Source organism: Cervus canadensis, chromosome 6, assembly GCF_019320065.1.
Source record: "Cervus canadensis isolate Bull #8, Minnesota chromosome 6, ASM1932006v1, whole genome shotgun sequence".
Classification (NCBI taxonomy): domain Eukaryota; kingdom Metazoa; phylum Chordata; class Mammalia; order Artiodactyla; family Cervidae; genus Cervus; species Cervus canadensis.
This window is the reverse complement of record NC_057391.1, coordinates 75,887,901-75,908,177: the sequence shown is the minus strand read 5'-3', so window position 1 is coordinate 75,908,177 and position 20,277 is coordinate 75,887,901. Positions and strand designations below refer to the sequence as shown.

Here is a 20,277-nt window from a genome sequence, read left to right as displayed (position 1 = left end):
GAAACCCAGGAGATGGCATCTGAAGGTAGCCCACCCCACCTCCCTCCAGCCCCACAGTGGATGCTCTGAACAGTCCACAGGTGGTCCACGACCATCCCCCACATCCACACGCCAAGCTTCTCCTTCAGACTTCAAACAGCACCCTGGACTCTAAGTGGGCAAAGGCAAGAACAGTTTTCTGAGAGACCAGAGAATGTCACTTCGATTCCTAGTGACTCCAGAGACAGCAAAGGGGAGAATGGCTTTACTCTAGTCCGAGTTTCCATCTGAGTCTATACGTTTGTACGAGTACATGGGTGCATATGTCTGTGTACCAGTTTTCCAGGTGGCTCAGTGGGAAAGAATCCACCTGCCAAAACAGGAGATGTGGGCTTGATTCCTGGGTTGGGAAGATCGCCTAGAGAAGGAAACGGCAATCCTCTCCAGTATTCTTTCCTGGAGAAGCCCATGGATAGAGGAGCCTGGCAGGCTACAGTGGTGGTGATGGTGGTGGTTTAGTCGCTAAGCTGTGCCCGGCTCGTGTGACCCTATGGACTGTAGCCTGCCAGGCTCCTCTGTCCATGGGATTCTCCAGGCAAGGATACTGGAGTGGGTTGCCATTTCCTTCTCCAGGGAATCTTCCCAACCGAGGAATCGAAGCCAGGTCTCCTGCATTGCAGGCAGATTCTTTACTGACTAAGCTACAAGGGAAGCCCAGGCTACAGTGGATGGGGTTGCAAAGAGTCAGACACAGCTGAGCGGGAGTCGTTGTACCCAGGTATTCTGCTGGGTGGCACAGATGTCCTTATGTATATACATGGGCTCAAGCTTTTGTGAGGATGTGGGCATGTTTGCGTGCATCAGGACTTACATGTATGTGTATGTGCACACGCAAGCATGCTTGCTTATGTGTTGCACATACGTGTCTACTTTAAATATAAAAGCTCTTTAAGAAGGTGAAGGGGTTCACCCCAAAAGTCAGAGATTTGCTTATTTTGGCATGGACATTTTTTTGTGCATAAATTTCTGAACCATTTGTGACACATGGCTGCACCCTAACTTCCCTCCCTGAAGTTTGCACACCACATATGTGCTGAAAGCTACCACCTGGGTCTTCATCCCTTCATTTTGCTTCTGGGGCTGCCTGAATTCTTTCATCAACCAAGAACTCCTCCAACAGACCCTGAAACACAGCCACCTTGGTGTCTTAGGGACAGAATCCAGGGGAGGCCCTTCTGGCACCATCCTCTGCCACCTCCACCCCCAACCTGACAGCCACACCAAGAAGCTGAAGGTTCTCGGCAGCCAGCCCAGGGCAGAGTGAGGCACAGTGCCTGGAGACAAGGGAAGAAAGGAAAGAAGAATGGAAGGAGGGGTGTACTTGCTCTAGGACTAGTTGGGGGGGAAGGGAAAATCTGCCCATCTGCCCTCATTCTCAGAGCCCACGTCTATGAAGCAAAGAGGGAGGTGTATGCCTATCAAAGGAGGGCTCGTGAACCTCAAGAATATGAGGTAGTCCAGCCAAGGCTACACAAAGATATGAAATAATCATAGAGCATCTTCCTTTCGTTCAAAGATTTGGGAGCTAGGACATTATTTTTCTATTATACAGGATGTAGGCACAAACTTCTCACGCATCTGTAAATGAAGCAGGAGACTCCCACAGCTCTGTGGGCCTCAGGTATTGCCCCAGATCCCCAGAGGGATGTATCCCTTCTCAGAAAGGTGACAGGTTCTGGGGACAAGCCCCGGGAGCCCTGCAGGGGTGCATTCTAGGATGTCAGTGGTGAGGGGAGTAAGTGGCAGGGCTGCGAGCTCTGGCAGGGCCTCCAAGGACCTGACCCAAAAGTATTCAATACGAATTTTTTTTTAGAGGCTCTTTGTAGGGTTCTGGGAGGCAGCCAGCCTGCAGCTGAGTCCCTGATCCTCATGGTGGACACTTTGGATAACTTCACCCAGCCTCAACCTCTGTACCTGCAGAATGGGGACAATGACAGAATCTGCTGCATGATGGCTTAATGAGAATTCACTGAGATAATTCCTGCAAAGCACAGTGCCTGCCACTTCCCGGATCCCAGCCTGTCAGCTCAAGCCTTTGCTGCAAGAGTGTCACGGTTCAACTTCTCTCTCTGCGCTCCCAGCATCCCTCACTCCCTCACAGGCGTTGGTCCCCAGGCACTCCCAGCATGCAAATCTCTGGCTCAGAGCCAGTTTCCGGGAACCTAAGAGTCTAGGCGAGATCCCTTCGGGAGCCAGAGAAGATGGAACAAACAAGAGGACCAAGCCCTGAGCCCTGGCCCTCCAAAGTTTAAGGGTCAGGGAGGAGGAAGGCCCAGCACGGAGAGGGGAGGGAATGGCCTGCGGAGTGTGGTCTCGCCGAAGCCGGGTGACAAGGTAGAGAGAGTGACTGACAGCGTCAAAAGCAGCTGACAGGAAAGAAGGATGCGGACTGGGAATTAACGATGGGATCCAGTCACATGCGGGGCTTCCCTGGTAGCTCAGACGGTAAAGAATCTGCCTACAATGCAGGATACCGGGTCCAGTCCCTGGGTTGGGAAGATCCCCTGGAGAAGGGAATGGCAACCCGCTCCAGCTTTTGTGCCCAGAGAATCCTACGGACAGAGGAACCTGGAGGGGCTACAGTCCATGGGGTCCCAGAAAGGAACCTGATGCCACTGAGCAACTAGCAGATGAGGTCCTCGGTGACCTTGACAAGAGCGCTTCAGAGGAATAGTAGGAACAAAAACCTGATTGAAGTGGGTCAAGAAAGAATGGAAGCACAGACAACTCTTTCCAGTTTTGTTATTTCAGTGGTAGCACAGAAACAGCATGCTGCTTCCCCAGGGCCACGGCACACACTGAAATGGGTCCCTGAGGTGGACACCCGCCCTGTCCACCTCAGTCTCGACCTCACGCAGAAGTCCTGCATGCTTCGTCCAGATTTTCTGGTTGTTCCCCAAGGGAAGGCGGCTCCAACACCTCATAGCTGGAAGCAGTAATGCAAGGCCTTGGCCAGACACTCCTAGGTGATGTGGAGAGCGGAGTCTCAGCGTGTCTGAGGACACAAGATGTAGCTCTCATCCCCGGGCCTACCTCTGCAGGACAAAAGCTTCCAGCCCTTCTCCGGCATACCCCCTGCCGCAGCCCAGCGCCACAGAAGATACCCAATAAAGCCTGTACCAGATCTTCCCACTGGGCCCCCAGATTTAGTTTATTAAATTAAATCTTCCACCACAAAGACCACTTACTCACAACAGCTGTTGCCATGGCAACCAAGCAGCCAGCCTGCTGTTCAAGCTAACAGTTACAAGCCTCCTGCCGGCTACTTGGCTGGGTGAACCCAGGGGAAGATACCCCAAAAGTGTCTGAGAGGCTGCAGCATGGTAGGGGGACATGGGAAGTGGGAGAGGGGGACGCAAAGGGGTTTATGAGGTGCCGAACTCAGTGCTTTTATAATTTTTCCTTGAGCTCAGTCGCTTCAGTTGTGTCTGGCTCTTTGTGACCCGACACTTTGTGACCCTATGGACTTTGTCCATGGCGCCTCTGTCCCTAGGATTCTTTAGGCAAGAATCCTGGAGTGGGTTGCTACGCCCTCCTCCAGAGGATCTTCCTGACCCAGGGATCAAACCTGTATCTCCTGCATTGCAGGTAGATTCTTTGCCCACTGAGCCACCTGGGAAGCCCTATAATTCTTCACCAACAGGCTGAGGCTGGGGGAGCTGTAAATAACTTGTGTCAGCGGGGTCCCCAGCTTTCTCATGATGTAGCCGTTTCTCCAGTAATACCTGCTACACCCTCCACTCTCTTTCTGAAAGCTCAAGGAGGGAGGGGCCCTCCAGGGGCCAGAGGGGATCACACAGAGCCAGGAGAAAATCCCGCAAAGGAAGGTCAGGGCACTGAGCCTGGGACAACCTCGCCCTGAACAGAGTGTGCTCGTGGGCCCCAAGGTTGTTCTTGAGATGTTGGAACCCCTGGGTCCTCCTGACTGGTCCCAAGAGAAGCTGTTTGAACCAGTCCTGAATGTCTTTTTCTTTTAAACCTATCAAATATATTATTTTTTTTAAATATTTATTTATTTATTTTACTTTTGGTTGCTTTGAATCTTAGTTGCAGCATTTGGAATCTTCCTTGCAGCCCATGAGCTTAGTTGCCCTGCAGCATGTGTAATCTCAGTTCCCCAAACAGGGATTAGTCCCGGGCATCTTTAACCTGAAGTATAGTATGGTGACCAGGAACTTTGCAGTATACAGATAGGAGTTCAAGCCTCAGCTCCTTTACTTGCTACCTGTTTAACATTAGGCAAATTACTTAACCTCTCTGAATCTCGGGTTTTTCAGCTGTAAAATGTGAGCATAGTACCAAGGTCACCAAATTATTTCCAGAGTTAATTGAGGTTGAGCCCCTAAAGTATGCAACACACAAGTGCCTGGCACACAGCAATCTCATGATAAGTGAGGAGTACTGTGTTTATTACTGCTATTGTTATCATCATCAATGATAATTATGTTGATTAACAGACCTAGAATACTGAAGACATAATTGAGAGACTTAAAAGAACTGAGAATAATAAAAGCAAATCCCAGCACAGTATATACATTAGGTATCATTTTTATTTTAAAAAAAATGTTAACAATGGAAAATAGTATGGAGGTTCCTCAAAAAACTTAAGAGTTGCCATAAGATCCAGAAATCCCACTCCCACCCAGACAAACTATAATTTGAAAAGATACTCGCATCCCTACATACACAGCAGTACTATGACAATAGCCAAGACAAGAAAACAATTTAATGGTCCACTGACAGACGAATGGGAAAAAATGATGTGAGATATATATACACATACATGGGCTTCCCTGGTAGCTCAGCTGATAAAGAAGCCACATGCAATGCAGGAGACCCGGTTGCAATGCGGGAGACCCCGGTTCAATTCCTGGGTCAGGAAGATCCCCTGGAGAAGGGATAGGCTACCCAATCCATTATTCTTGGGCTTTTCCCTGGTGGCTCCGACAGGAAAGAATCTGCCTGCAATGTGGGATACTTGGGTTCTATCCCTGGGATGGGAAGGTCCCCTGGAAGAGGGCATGGCAACTCACTCCAGTTTTCTTTTTTTTTTTTTAAATTTATTTATTTATTTTAACTGGAGGCTAATTACTTTATAATATTGTAGTGGTTTTTGTCATACATTGACATGAATCAGCCATGGGTGTACATGTGTTCCCCATCCTCAACCCCCCTCCCACCTCCCGCCCCATCCCATCCCTCAGGGTCATCCCAGTGCACCAGCCCTGAGCACCCTGTCTCATATATCGAACCTGGACTGGCGATCTGTTTCACATAAGATAATATACATGTTTCAATGCTATTCTCTCAAATCATCCCACCCTCGCCTTCTCCCACAGAGTCCAAAAGACTGTTCTTTACATCTGTGTCTCTTTTGCTGTCTCACATATAGGGTCATCATTACCATCTTTCTAAGTTCCATATATATGTGTTAGTATACTGTATTGGTGTTTTTCTTTCTGACTTACTTCACTCTGTATAATAGGCTCCAGTTTCATCCACTTCATTAGAACAGATTCAAATGCATTCTTTTTAATGGCTGAGTAATATTCCATTGTGTACATGTACCATAGCTTTCTTATCCATTCATCTGCTGATGGGCATCTAGGTTGCTTCCATGTCCTGGCTGTTATAAACAGTGCTGCAATGAGCATTGGGGTACACGTATCTCTTTCAATTCTGGTTTCCTCAGTGTGTATGCCCAGCAGTGAGATTGCTGGGTCGTATGGCAGTTCTATTTCCAGTTTTTTAAGGAATCTCCACACTGTTCTCCATAGTGACTGTACTAGTTTGCATTCCCACCAACAGCATAAGAGGGTTCCCTTTTCTCCACACCCTCTCCAGCATTTATTGCTTGTAGACTTTTTCATAGCAGCCATCCTGACTGGCATGTAATGGTACCTCATTGTGGTTTTGATTTGCATTTCTCTGATAATGAGTGATGTTGAGCATCTTTTGATGTGTTTGCTAGCCATCTGTATGTCTTCTTTGGAGAAATGTCTGTTTAGTTCTTTGGTCCATTTTTTTATTGGGTTGCTTCCTTTTTCTGGAATTGAGCTGCAGAAGCTGCTTGTATATTTTTGAGGTTAATTCTTTGTCAGTTGCTTCGTTTGCTATTATTTTCTCCCATTCTGAAGACTGTTTTTTCACCTTATAGTTTCCTTCGTTGTGCAAAAGCTTTTAAGTTTAATTAGGTCCCATTTGTTTATTTTTGCTTTTATTTCCATTACTCTCCACTCCAGAATACTTGCCTGGAGAGTCCCCATGGACAGAAGAGGCTGGTGGGCTACCATCCACGGAGTCGCAAAGAGTCGGACACAACTAAGTGACTAAGCACAACACAGCATATACACGTATATAAAATATACATGTGTATAATGGAATATTGCTCAACCATTAAAAAGAAGGAAATAATGCTATTTGCAGCAACATGAATGGACCTAAAGATTATCATACTAAGCGAAAGATAACACATGATATCACTTATCTGTGGAATCTAAAATATAACATAAATGAACATATCTATGAAACAAAAGGAGAATCGGGGTCTCCTGCATTGCAGGTGGATTCTTTACCAACTGAGCTATCAGGGAAGCACACTCACAGATATAAAAACAAAGACTTGTGGTTGCCAAGGGTGAAGCAGAGGGATAGATTAGGACCTTGGTATTAGCAGATGTAAGCTATTATATATAGAATGGATAAACAACAAGGTCCTACTGTATAGCACAGAGAACTATATTCAATACCCTGTGATAAACATAGGGGAAAAGAATATGAGAAAGAATATATATATATGTATAACTGAGTCACTTTACTGCACAGAAATTAAACACAGCATTGTAAATCAACTATACTTCAATAATTTTTTTTTAAATGGTAACTGGATATCTTCAGGTGATGGCACTATGTTTTCTTTTTTCTTTGATTTTTGTCTTTTCAAGTTTCCTGAACAGAACAGGTATTACTTCTGTATTAGAAAAAAATGTTTTTTTAAAAGGTTAGAGATAAACATTAAAAATGAGCTACAGTCTAAAAACCATTGAAGAATATACTTTAAATGAATGAATTATACAATGTGTGAGTTATATTTCAAAGAACTGTTGCCCCCAAAATGCCTTAAACACGATACAAGGTAGGCAGGAAATAACTCATTCAAAACTTCTTAACAAAAAACGTATAAACTAAAGCAAAACAAGAAGGACAAGAAAGAAAGAAAATGGGGCAAGAGCTGACAAGCAACTATTAGGTAAAAGTTTAAAAACTGGGTAACATGCTGTTGGTGAGGCAATGGGGTTGAAATACTTGCATAGATTGCTGGTAGTTGTGAAATGGTACAACTATCAAACAGGACAATCAGTGAAAATTACAAATGCCACAAATGTAATACACTGTCTGGCCCAGCAATTCAGTTTCAGAAATCTATAGACATTCTGTGTAAGTGAGAAATGATGGACATACAAGTTTATAGGCCATGGCATTGTCTTTGAAAGTAAAAAACTGGAAACAGCCCAAATGTCTACCAGTAGGTGGCTGTTTGTCTAAGCTGTGGTATGGCCATACAATAGAATAGTATGAAGCTATAAAAATAAAGATACAAGAATAAGGAAACTATATTCTGATATGAAAAGATTTTGAAGCTATATTATTAAGTTAAAACCACCAAAGTACAAAATAGTATTATAGTAAACATGCTACCATTTATGTAAAACGTAGGCAAAGACTACATATTCCTAATTTCTTACATATGCATTCTGGAAATATGAAAATAACATAAATAGGAAATGAAAAATGAAACAGAAAAATGAAAAAATATGAAAATAACAGAAGCTGGAGGGCACAGCTGAGCAGATGGGGAATAGAACTTTCCAGAATGAAATGTTTCACTGCATATCTTTTCAAACTCTTTGACCTTAGAATCTTATGAATACTTAACTTATTAAAATTGAGTAAAACTTCATATGCTTAAAGGAAGAAGTTAAAGAAGGCAATGACATGTTTTCTGGGAGAGGTCTAGATGAAACAATGGTGGTAGATGTTAACACTAAATGTTGAAGCTGATTGATGGGTCTGTGGCAGTTCACTGTGTGTTTGAGAATTTTTCACAGTGAATTATCAGAAATGTAAAAGATAGTCATAATAACCAAATGCTGGAAACAATCTAAATGTTTCTTAGCTAGTAAATAGGTAAACAAAATGTGGTCTATCCATACAATGGAATACTAATCATTAGCAAAATGCAACAATCAACTGATAAGCAAATTGCAAACTGGATGAACCTCAAAAACATCACCCAAAGGGAAAGAAGCCAGACACATGACCATATGTAGTATGTGTATACTACATGTATATAGTATAGTATATATATTGTATAGTATAAAGTATGATTCCATTTCTACGAAATGTCCCAAAAGGGCAAACCCATAGAGACAGAGAGCAGATGAGTGGTTGCCTGGGGCTGGGAGTGAGAAGGAAAAAGTGAAAGTGAAAGTCGCCCAGTTATGCCCCGACTCTTTGCGATCCCATGGAATAGTCCATGGAATTCTCCAGGCCAGAATACTGGAGTGGGCAGCTGTTCCCTTCTCCAGGGGATCTTCCCAACTCAGGGACCAAACTCAGCAGATTCTTCACCAGCTGAGCCACAAGGGAACTCCAGTATTCTTGGGCTTCCCTTGGGGCCCAGTTGGTAGAGTCTGCATTCAATGAGGGGGACCTGGGTTCGATCCCTGGGTTTGGAAGATCCCCTGAAGAAGGGAAAGGCCACCCACTCTAGTATTCTAGCCTGGAGAATTCCATGGATTATATAGTCCATTGGGGTTGCAAAGAGTGGGAAAGGGAAATGACTGCAAATGGGCAGAAGGGATCTTTCTGTGATAATAGAGATATTCTAAATTTGATTGTGGTGATCTGTGCAACTCTATACATTTAGGGAAAGTCATTGAATGAATTTCATGGTGTGTAAATTATACCTCACTTAAGTGACTTTAAAAAGTGAAGGGATTGGGGCTACTAAGGGGTGGTAGTGGTTAGAAGCAAGGGTCCTGGCATTCGACTCACTGGGTTAAAATATCAGCTCTCCCAGTTCATCTGGGCAAGCTGTCTCCTTCCAATGTCCCAGTTATGTCCCATAGAGTGGATCTGTAGTAACTAATGCTTACTATTAATGCCAGGCATTATTTCAAATACTTTACATATGTTTTTCCTGTTAATAAGCCTTACAACTCTCCCCCGGTGATCATTTAAATCATTTTACAAATTAGGAAATTGGGCACAGAGAGGTTAAGTGATTAGCCTGCCCAGTCACACAGCTAACCAGCGGGAGAGCAGGTAACCTGATTTTAAGAATCAAGTGCTTTAACCATCTGACTGCACTACCTCACAATGACACTCCCTAACTCAGGTTCTTATGGGAACTAAATAAAAATAACTAATACAAAGTGCTTGACCTAAATTAAGTGCTCAGTAAATGCTAGCCAGGGAAGAAACCACCATCTAATTGACTCAAATGGCATGGGTTTGTCCAGCTGTATTTTGAAATGTTCAGACAATAAAAAGCCAAGCCTGTTTAAGAAATAGTCTGAAAGGAAAGTGCTAAACCCTACAGAGTAGCCATAAAAAAATCTCTTTTCTATCTGGCTTAGATATTAACGGATGGAGAGAGTAGAGAGAGAAGCCAGTGCTATTCCTAACTTGTATTTAAGTGCTTGAGTTTCTTGCAAGGCAATGGGACAGTGTGCTGAGGAGTTTGGAGCCCAGTCTTTGGGGCAAAACAGAACCAGTTTAACCTCAGCTCCTCAACAAATTTGGCCATCCAGTGACAAGATATTTAACTTCTATTATGTCTCATCATCCTCATCTGTAAAACAGATTTTATTTATTTATTTATTTTTTAAATATGGAACGCTTCACGAATTTGCGTGTCATCCTTGCACAGGGGCCATGCTAATCTTCTCTGTATCATTCCAATTGTAGTATATGTGCTGCCGAAGCGAGCACTGTAAAACAGATTTAAAAAAAAAAAAAAAAAAGGTCCAGCTTTGGGGATGTGAGGATTACATACTGTAACATGTATAAAGTGATCAGCCCAAGTTCATGACACATACTTAGTACTTAATAAATGAAAGTGCTTGTCTTCCATCTAACTTTCTTATTACCTACAGGTATATTTCTCATTATAGATCATTAAGGAAGCATTGCACTTATTGTTTGGTCGCTAATCATGTCTGAGTCTTTGCAACCTCATGGACTGTAGCAAACCAGGCTCCACTCTTCGCTATCTCCCAGGGTTTGCTCAAATTCATGCCACTGAGTTGGTGATGCTATAAAGGAAGATTGACCAAACATCTTGTACTCCTAGCACTGTGATCTGACCCTCTACATTGGGACAAGGCTGCCCAGTGGGCCAGTCCTGTCCTTAACCCACAGGGGAGCTGGGAACTGCAGCCACTGTCCCCAGGAGGCGTCTGCCAGCCTCTCCATAGGGCATGCAAACCAGATGGGTGACAGGAAGCCAACCCCTCTAAAGACCAAAGGAGGAGTGGCTTTAAGTAGGTCTGTGAATTTGGCAGAAGAAAGATTATCATGATTAGGACAGAATAATTCTCCATCTCCCCAGAGAGCAGAGAACAGCTGGGTCTAGGCTGGGCCAAGAGGCTGGCCAAGTTAGGCCCAAAGAAGGACTTCCTGTGACCTTAAGACCAGTGAAGGGTGTGGAAGGAGCTCTGCCTTGGAGTCTTCAGGGGACAAGGGACAGCCGAGGGGAAAATACTCTCCCCTGGGCCCTGGAATGGCACCCCCAGTCTCTGCCCTGCCTGCTTTGGTTTCCGTCTTCCCTTCCAGGAGGAGCAGTGGTGGTGGTTTAGTCGCTAAGTTGTGTCCAACTCTTGCGACCCCATGGACTGTGGCCCGCCAGTCTCCTCTGTCTGTGGGATTCTCCAGGCAAGAATACTGGAGTGGGTTGCCATTCCCTTCTCCAGGGGATCTTCCCAATCCAGGAATCAAATTCCTGCATTGGCAGCCAGACTCTTTACCACCGAGCCATCAGGGAAGCCCTAACCTCTCTGTAAGCATAATACCTATCCCACAGAGATGCTGGGAGAAGAAAAGGAGATCATGTGTGTAAAATGCTTAGGCCAGTGCTGGGCACAGGGTTACTGCTCCACAAATAGCTCTGTTATTAAGCTGGTGTTGAGGCTGAGACAAAGCCAATCGTGGGTCCCCTTCCCTGTCTTAAAGAGGAAGCTGGCAGGATACCATCTGGGCTCTGCCCGGGAGAGCATCCAAACCTCTTCCCAAGTCTGCAGTGCCTGTGGGGTCCTGCCCACCAAACCCACCACAGTGCCGACTCTGGTCCTTTATGCTTTTATGGCACTTGGACAGTTGGTGAAGCCATTTCACATGCACTGTCTCATCTGATAAGCCTATGTATATTATAATTGCAATTCTACAAATTAAAAATGGAGAGATTCAAGGTGTGGGCAGATTCCACAGCCAGTGAAGGAAGACTGATGCTCAGGCACTCAACTTGTGTTCCATATAATTCTGGGTCTTCCTGGCAGAGGTGAGGGTTTGTCTTGCCCTGGCACGCATTCAATCCCTCTCCTGCCTGAGCTTCAGGGCCCAGTGGTCTGTGAGCTCAGGCCCGGAGGCCAGGGTCAAGGTTCGGGCTTGGTGCATGTCTGTGGGAGGGCTGTTCCCTCTCACTGCCCTGACGAAGAGCAGGAGAGGTGGGGTCAGGCCCTGTCTCACTGGGACCAAGCCAGGGGTCCACACAGCTGGTCTACCTGGGATCGCCCAGTGTAGAGACATGGGAAATGGAGTTGAGTCCTCTCAGGAAATTTGGGGAACAAACCTCAAACATGTCTATGAAAAAAAATTTTTTTGGACAGAATTTTAGGTGATTTTTATTTTCCTATTCCGTCTGTATTTTAAACTATTTACAGTGACTATAATTTTTTTATTGAAGTATATATGATTTATAATGTTGTTAGTTTCTAGTGTATAGCAAAGTGATTCAGTTTTATATATATATATATATACATATTCTTTTTCAGATTCCTTTCCATTATAAGTTATTGCAAGGTACTGATCTATGTAAATTTTCAAAATATGAAGTCTTATGAAAAAAAAAAAAAAACTACGAAGACCAACCCTTCTTTTAACCACTGAAGTTGAGAATTTAAATATGAAAACAGGGTCACTGAGCCCCCATGGGCCTGGAAGTCCCTCTCTTCCTCCCTGTGGACCTCTGAGAATCACAGGTGTCCATGGGCCCTGAGAGCTGCAGGGATCTTGGGGGCCCCAAGATCTGCATCTGAAAATCACAGACGCTCCATAGGCCCCAAGAGCTGCGTGGAGCCTTCCTAGCTGAGGCTTGCATCTCTAACGCAGTTTAACTGTCGTCAATAAAGGAAGTGGGGGGAATTCCCTGATGGTCCAATGGAAAGGACTCCACACTTCCACTGCAAGGGGCATGGGTTGGACCCCTGGTTGGGGAACTAGGATCCCGCATGCCTAGTTCAGCCTAGTGTAGTCATAAATAAATAATAAAATAAATAATGGAACTGGGATGGAGGGTTTGGGCAATTAATTATTTCCAGATAGGGCTGAAACAGCATTTTCATCCTCCATCCTCATTTCCAAGGGCTGGTCATTTTCTGAGACCATCACCGCTGGGGTTGAAATTCTGTTCCCGGCCCAGAGGGAAAGTGTACAGGGAACTTCCCTCCGCAGGTCTGCCTGAAGGCAGGTGCTCTCGGGAGCCACATTCTTAATGTTAATCTTTCAATCACTCTCCACCGCAGCATCTGGAGGTCAATGAGAGCCTTACTATTTTTAAAATGTTTTCATTTGGTTCTGTCAGTTTAAAATCATCAACAGTGAAACCAGAGGGTAAAGCCCATGTCAATCTCTGGGCTCCTCTGGGGAGGCACCAAGGACAGATGATTCTGGGAGCCCGCCCCTGCAGAGCTGTTCCCAGCGCACGTGGCCTGGGTTCAATTCTCATAGCTTGAGACAATTTTCTCCTCCCCCGCCTTCCTGTTTGCCTGCAAGGCCATCCAAGATGTTGGCTTCCTGAAGCAAAAGGTCCTTCTCCTGGGAGTACTGAATCTGGTAAAACTGCCTTTCAGGGACCTTGCCAAGGTCCAGCAGGAAGATGTGGGTCAAAGTGCAAACTTGAGAGTATCTTCAGATATGAGTTCTGAGGGCAAAGATGCACGTGTGGGTATGTAGCAATAGCTAGCACTATGGCACTGTCTCTTGCTTTTAAGAATCTTACACATTACATCACTGACAATGACCAACAGAACATATGTTCATATTAAATTAATTAACAAAAATAGCTCAGAACGATTTCTACATTGGGTACGGAAGACAGCTTTTGTTTTGGGAAGCCCAGCATTCATTTCGCCTTCTGAGGATCACTCTGGTTTCCTTTTAGGGAATGGCCTCTTATCTCTGAAGGCAAACTCGCTGAGAAGGTAAACCATCCAAGGGTCTCCTCTGACCCACCAACATCACTACAGAGGCCAGAGGGGTCCCTCCCTGCAGGCCTCTTTGGAGACATCTCACTTCTTCCCACAAAAGGGCAACCACAGAACTTAAGTGGGCCATCAAGGCCTTTCAAGGGCTTAGGCTGGAGACCAGCATCAGAGAAGTATAAATGGTGGGGGAAAAAAGTGAAAGTGTTAGTTGCATCTGACTCTTTGCAATCCCATGGACTGTAGCCCACCAGGCTCCTCCGTCCATGGAATTCTCCAGGCAAGAATACTGGAGTGGGTTGTCATTTCCTTCTCCAGATAGATCTTCCTGATCCAGGGATTGAGCCCCGGTCCCCTGCATCACAGGTGGATTCTTTACCACCTAAGTCACCAGGGAAGTTGTAGATGGAGAGCCTTCTAGCAAAGTAAAGCCTTCAGAGGTTTTGATCACCTGAAGCAGCTGGCTCCCAGCCTCCCAGGTATCTTCATAGCAGTATATTCACCTACAACTGAGGTCCACCATGCTAACAACCAGAAACTCTAAAATGGAGATCCCATCAAAGTGATGACTTCCACATGGGCTTAGCCACTCAGCTTCTCTAAGGCCTCTAGCACCTCAGCATCCCTCAGGTGCTCCAAAAGAAACATAATTAAGGGCCTTTATCCACTGGCCAAAAAAAAAAAGCCATGTCATCGTCAGACCCAAACATGAGCCTGGACCACATGTACTCTTTCTCTAGATTCTGCCTTTTCCAGATGTTGGGTTGAGTTTTTAAGTTTCTGAGGCTGTGGAGACGAACTATTTTTCCTACCCACAGAGTTCTGGGCTGATGGAAACCTGCTGGAACCTTCTGGTCCTTGAGGATGTACCCTGCCAAAGGCCCATGAATCTCGTCTCCAAGTGATTCCAAGTGGGAAACTAGTGAGGTCTGGGGCCACAATTCTCTAGGCCAGCTAGGTGCTCACTCAGCTCAGGAATAAAGGCAATGCCACTGGCCACTCTGGGCCTTAGGGACGCACTGGTGCTGGGGTTACTGACTGGAGCGCTAGGGTCTCTGGGGCCTGACATGATGGTGTAGGAGCAATTTAGTAGCATCTCCACTAAACTTATCCACCACCAACTGCATCAGAGGGTTGTTTTTTTTTTTTTATTCTAGAGGGTTCTTGACAGCCGACTGTCAACCCATTCAGACTGCCTTCTGGTTCACCCTAATGCAGAACAACTGCCCTGTGGCTTTGAGAAAAGGCAGCGTGGTAAAGGCAGCATGGTGTAGTGTGAAGAGTTGTGGCCAGGAGGTTGGAAGCCTTCATCCCAGCCCTCGTCTGCACAAACAAGCTGTGTGGCTTTAATCAGGGGAACCCTCTGCAGCCTTCACTTCTTCCCTGTAAATCAGGCCATGAGGTGCCCCTCGAGGTCCTTTACTCAGATCTGACTGGCCGTTCTTCCAGGTGTGGCTTGAAAGCAGGTGTGGGGACCCAAATAAGGCAGTAGCACTTTTGCTAGTTTGCTGTGGACGTGCAGGGTCACTGATTCCAAGAAACATTTTGGCTTCTTAGCACCACAGTCTTCTAGGACACAGGAGACTTCAGGAACAATCCAGAATTCCTGGTGCTATGGAGACTTTTCTGTGAGTCCTCAGAGTTATCTTGGAAGGAGAGCTATGACAAACCTAGATAGTGTATTAAAAAGCAAAGACATCACTTTGCCAACAAAGTTCGGTATAGTGAAAGCTATGGTCTTTCCAGTAGTCATGTACAGATGTGAGAGCTGGACCATGAAGAAGGCTGAGTGCCAAGGAATTGATGCTTTCAAACAGTGTGCTGGAGAAGACTCTTGAGAATCCCTTGAATAGCAAGGAGATCAAACCAGTTAATCCTAAAGGAAATCAACCCTGAAAATTCATTGGAAGGACTGATGCTGAAGCTGAAACTCCAATACTTTGGCCACCAGATATGAAAAACTGACTCATTGGAAAAGACCCTGATGCTGGTAAAGACAGAAGGCAGAAGGGAAGAGGGTGACAGAGGATGAGCTGGTTGGATGGCATCACCAATTCAATGGACATGAACTTGGGCAAACTCCCAGAGATGGTGAAGGACAGGGAGGCCTGGCGTGCTACAGTCCACGGGGTCGCAAAGAGTCGGACACAACTTGGTGACTGAACAACAACAACAACCCAGAAGAGGATCAAGGGGAGAATTTTCTACTGGATTTGGACCCTACAATTAGGATTTTCAGTTAGTGTATCTCACTTAGAGTTGCCTCATCTCCAAGCTATAGTTTCGCCTCAGTCTGAACACAAGAGGCAGTGTGATCCAAGAGAAAGAACTGTAGCAGCAGCAAAGGCCAGATCTGTGTTGGCTCTGCCACCCAGGAGAGTGCTGTTTGCCTTCAGACAGGTCACTTCACCTCCCTGAGTTGTTTCCCTCGACAGCAAAATGAAAGAATTGGACTTGACTTTGTTCATTTATTTATTATGTATTCCCTATAGCACTAGACACAGGAAAACAAAAACTCCAGGGCTGTAAAAGGGAGGAAGCAGGCCACTTTCCTACTCCTGGTTCGAGAACAGCTGTCACACTATGCTAAATTTCTAGCCGAAACAGAAGGGGAGTACTGTGCACTGCTTCGTTCTCAGTTTGCTTAAAGAAAGCTTACCCATCAGTCAGGAGACACTTCTTTCCTTCACTGAATTCTGCATTTAACCAGTAGACATGTACTGAGCAGCTAGGAGAGGCCTACTGAGCTGGGGCTACAAGAGCAAGCACACCTGAGGGGATTTTACCCTGGGGATTCTCCCAAGTGGAAATACAACAATGATGCTAGTTGCTGGTGGTACCAAAGACACCGAGAGGGGCTCTATAAAAGTGAGGGTGGGATTCTTGTTGTTTAGTCGCTAAGTCGTGTCCGACTCCCCGCAACCGCATGGCTTGTAGCCGGCCAGGCTCCTCTGTCCATGGGATTCTCCAGGCAAGAATACTGGAGTGGGTAGCCATTTCCTGCTCCAGGGGATCTTCTGGACCCAGGGATCAAACCCGCATCTCCTGCACTGGCAGACAGATTCTTTACCACTAAGCCACCAGGTGCAGTTGTAATTCTGCACAAAGATCAACAGCGAGCAAGTCACAAATCCTGGCCAGGTATGCCCCTTCCTGGGGACCTGGCTTGATAAGGGGACTTGATCTCAAAACCAGGAGTGGTGAGCGACTCTCACATCCTGGAGACTCTCAATTATTCATCAGTTCATTTCAGCTTTTGACAAGAGTTAGGGGGTGGATAAGAGATGCTCAGCATTCTGTAGCAGCCCCAGGGCACTGGTCTCCTGTGTCTCTGACTGGAGAGAAAAAATCATGCCAGGCAGAGCCTGCCCGCTCACATACCCTTTCTTTTTTTTTTTATTAAGACTTGCATTTTATTGTAAAATTTTTCAAATGTACTGAGAAGTTGAAGGAATTATATAACACTCAGGGAATTATATAGTGAACACTCAGCTCGATTCTACATTTTGCTATAGTTATTTATGTCTAGCCCTCCATCCATCCTTTCATTTGTCAATCAATCCTCCTTAACTTTTTGATATATTTCAAACAAAGCTGTAGACCTGTTTACTCCACCCTCTCAACACTTCAGCATGCATATTATTAACTAGAGTTCAAAATATGTTTAAGGTTTTGTGTGCAGATGAAAAATGCACAAATCTTAGGCATAACTTAGATAAATTTTGATAAATGCATACACCTGTTCATTCAAATCCCTTACCAAGAAATACAACATCAATACCACTCCAAGAGAGTGCCCTCGTCCACCTCGTTTTTAAGAGACCCATTGCCCAGCTCACCCCCATAGCCCCTGCTGCCCTAACATATGTAACCTGTGCCCCATGACTCTGGGTGCTTTGCCACAGTTCAGGGTGGGCACTGAGCCCAAGGCAGCCCATCTAAGTACTAGCTAGTGACCTTTGACCTCCGTGGTCAGGCTCAGGGGGATGAACTGGGTTAATCTGAGGCTCTCACGGAAGGTAGTAAGGTAGAAGATAAATGGGCTCTTGGGCTGGACAACTAGTGTTTGTCAGGTGGGGTAAAACTGAAGCTTTGTTTTCCCCCAGACACCCCAAGGACAAACTGGGGTTCTGCTAAAGAGAAGAGATAAGATGACCACTTCTGAGGTCAAGGAAAACTTCCCCGTCAGCACATGTGCAGGAAGGCTCTTTGGAGATCAAAAAGGGAGGGGGCACCACCCCATAATAAGTGTGGACATACCCCCACAGCCCCAGGGGTGGGATCCATCTTAGTAAAAATTTGCACGCATGTATTGGGGAGGGTCCTAGGGAAGGTCAGGTGTAAAAAAAGAAACACGGTAATTGGTCCAAGGTCACCGAAGATAGGAAGGTCTGTCCTACGTAAGTGATTTAAATCACCTCTTCAGACACAGATGTACAGAACAGACTTTGGGACTCAGTGGGAGAAGGCGAGGGTGGGATGTTCTGAGAGAACAGCATTGAAACAAGTACACTATCAAGGGTGAAACAGATCACCAGCCCAGGTTGGTTGCATGAGACAAGTGCTCAGGGCTGGTGCACTGGGAAGACCCAGAGGGATGGGATGGAGAGGGAGGTGGGAGGGGGGATCGGGATGGGGAACACATGTAAATCCATGGCTGATTCATGTCAATGTATGGCAAAAACCACTACAATATTGTAAAGTAATTAGCCTCCGACTAATAAAAATAAATGAAAAAATACATAAATGAATCAATCACCTCTTCACTGCAGTCCCCCTCGTTAGAGAGGACGCCCATACCCTTCTCTCCCAGTGTGTACTTCTGCTTTCTCTTTTAAATAAGCGAACTGCTTCTCTATGTGCTCTCCCACTTGTCCTACTGTGTCTCTGATAACAAACTTTGTACCTGTTTTTCTAGTTTTTGCCTCCTTGAAACATCTTGCTTTCAGACAGGGGCAAGAGTCAGGGCCATTTTGCTTCTAGTCTCTGGTGGCTCAGTCGGTAAACAGCCTGGTGGGCTATAGTCCATGAGGTCACAAAGAGTCGGGAACAACTGTGTGACTAACACTTTCACTTTCACGTCTAGCCCCTAGTGGACTAGTAGCTAGGATTCCTGGCTTTCATCCAGGCTGTGTGTGTGCGCTAAGTCACTTCAGTTGTGTCTGACTCCTTGTGATCCCATGGACTGTAGCCCACCAGGCTCCTCTGTCCATGGAATTCTCTAGGCAGGAATACTGGAGTAGGTTGCCATACCCTCTTCCAGGGGATCTTCCCAACTTAAGGATCAAACCCCTCTCTCTTATGTCTCCTGCACTGGAGGTGGGTTATTTACCACTAGGGCCACCTCGGAAGCCCTCTCATCCAGGAGACCCAGGTCCTGGACAGGGAACTAAGATCCTGCTCCAAGCCACCACTCACTGCTGTCTCTGAGATCAGCGGAACACTGAGAGGCCACACTGGTTGGGCAAAGACACTGAACTGCAGGCCACAGGGCAGATTTGAGGTGAGGTTAGCAGGATCCTGGGCCACATGCCCGTAAAAGTACGGAGAAGCCAGGGCTAGTAAGGAACACAAGTGTGTATCCAGCAGAACAAGCCTCAGTGTGAGGACAACATGGTCCCTGAGGGAGGATGAGAGAGGGCCTAGCTCCCTTCAGTTGCAGCTGCAATTCCAGGTGTCCAGGGTCTGTGGAAACTTGGGGGCCTCTCCTCCACGCAACTACAACAGCCCTCCAGGAATGGAAATGCAGACAATGGTATGTCAGACAGTTAGGAAAATGAAAGGATCTTTCTTACATGAGACCCTGCTTCGGTGTGGGATGGGCTGTAGGCATGACCTAAATGTCCCTGGAAAATGATGACAATAGTAAATGACACCTGCACAATATGTGATAACAGAGCCGAGCCCATACTACACGTTCTAATGCATCATCTCACCTGATCCCCACAACTGTCTTCTCCTATGTGAGGAAGGCACTTGGCTTTCACTGTCCCCATTTTGCAGTAGAGGAAACAGCCGCGAGACAGAGATGTAATCTGCCCAAGGTCACGGTCAGCCAAGGAACCTGAACTGTGGTACAGAGCAGGGGTCCCGGCGTGTGCTCACGTGTCTGCTCAGAGGAGGCCCCTTCATTGTGTGCAAGGCTGGGTGGCAAGTTTTCTGCCCTGGAGCATTTGTCACGAGTGCACAGGCGTGTAAAGAGCCTCCCTGCTCTAGCTTGCAACCATCACCTCCTCAGAACATGCCAGACAGGGCGAATCACCTGAGGGGCAGCCCGGGAGCTGCCCAGGGTTTGGGGTTCCTTAGGTATACACATCTGTGTGCCAGCATTCATCCAACCCTGCTCCCCGACCGCTGCGGTCCTCTGTCCTTGCGGACAGTGACAACCTGGGGGGCTCTTGAGGCTGGAAGGGGGCAGGATGGCCCACCACCAGCGTCAAGGAACTGACTCTGTGCTCCCTGTGGCTAAGAGGGGGCAGCCCTTCCTAGGGGAGCTGCAGCAGGGTCGGGTAGGAGAAGAAAGAGATGCGGGTCTCCACAGCCCCTGCCAGCCCTGGGAAGTCAGGATGATTCTAGCCCCGGGAAAGGGTCAGAAAGATACTCAGCAGGGCAGGTGTGAGCACCCCAAGGCAGGAATCTATTTTTCCAAACAGGACGGGGCACGGCTGAGCTGAATCATTCTTCTTAGGTCTATGCTCCCGTGGCGTCTATCTACGCCTCTGCCAACATCTATTCTCCCGCCTGACTGGAAGCACCT

At 46.3% G+C, this 20,277-nt stretch overlaps 1 protein-coding gene and 1 non-coding gene across 3 annotated transcripts in view; both read right to left on the bottom strand.

The window, feature by feature from the left end:
* Positions 1-20,277, bottom strand: part of GALNT16 (polypeptide N-acetylgalactosaminyltransferase 16) — a 94,252-nt gene that overhangs the window by 51,325 nt on the left and 22,650 nt on the right. The gene's annotated exons all lie outside the window — the stretch shown is intronic.
* Positions 9,929-10,035, bottom strand: LOC122444386. Its single transcript, XR_006270229.1, has one exon. It is a non-coding gene; the product is annotated as a U6 spliceosomal RNA (small nuclear RNA).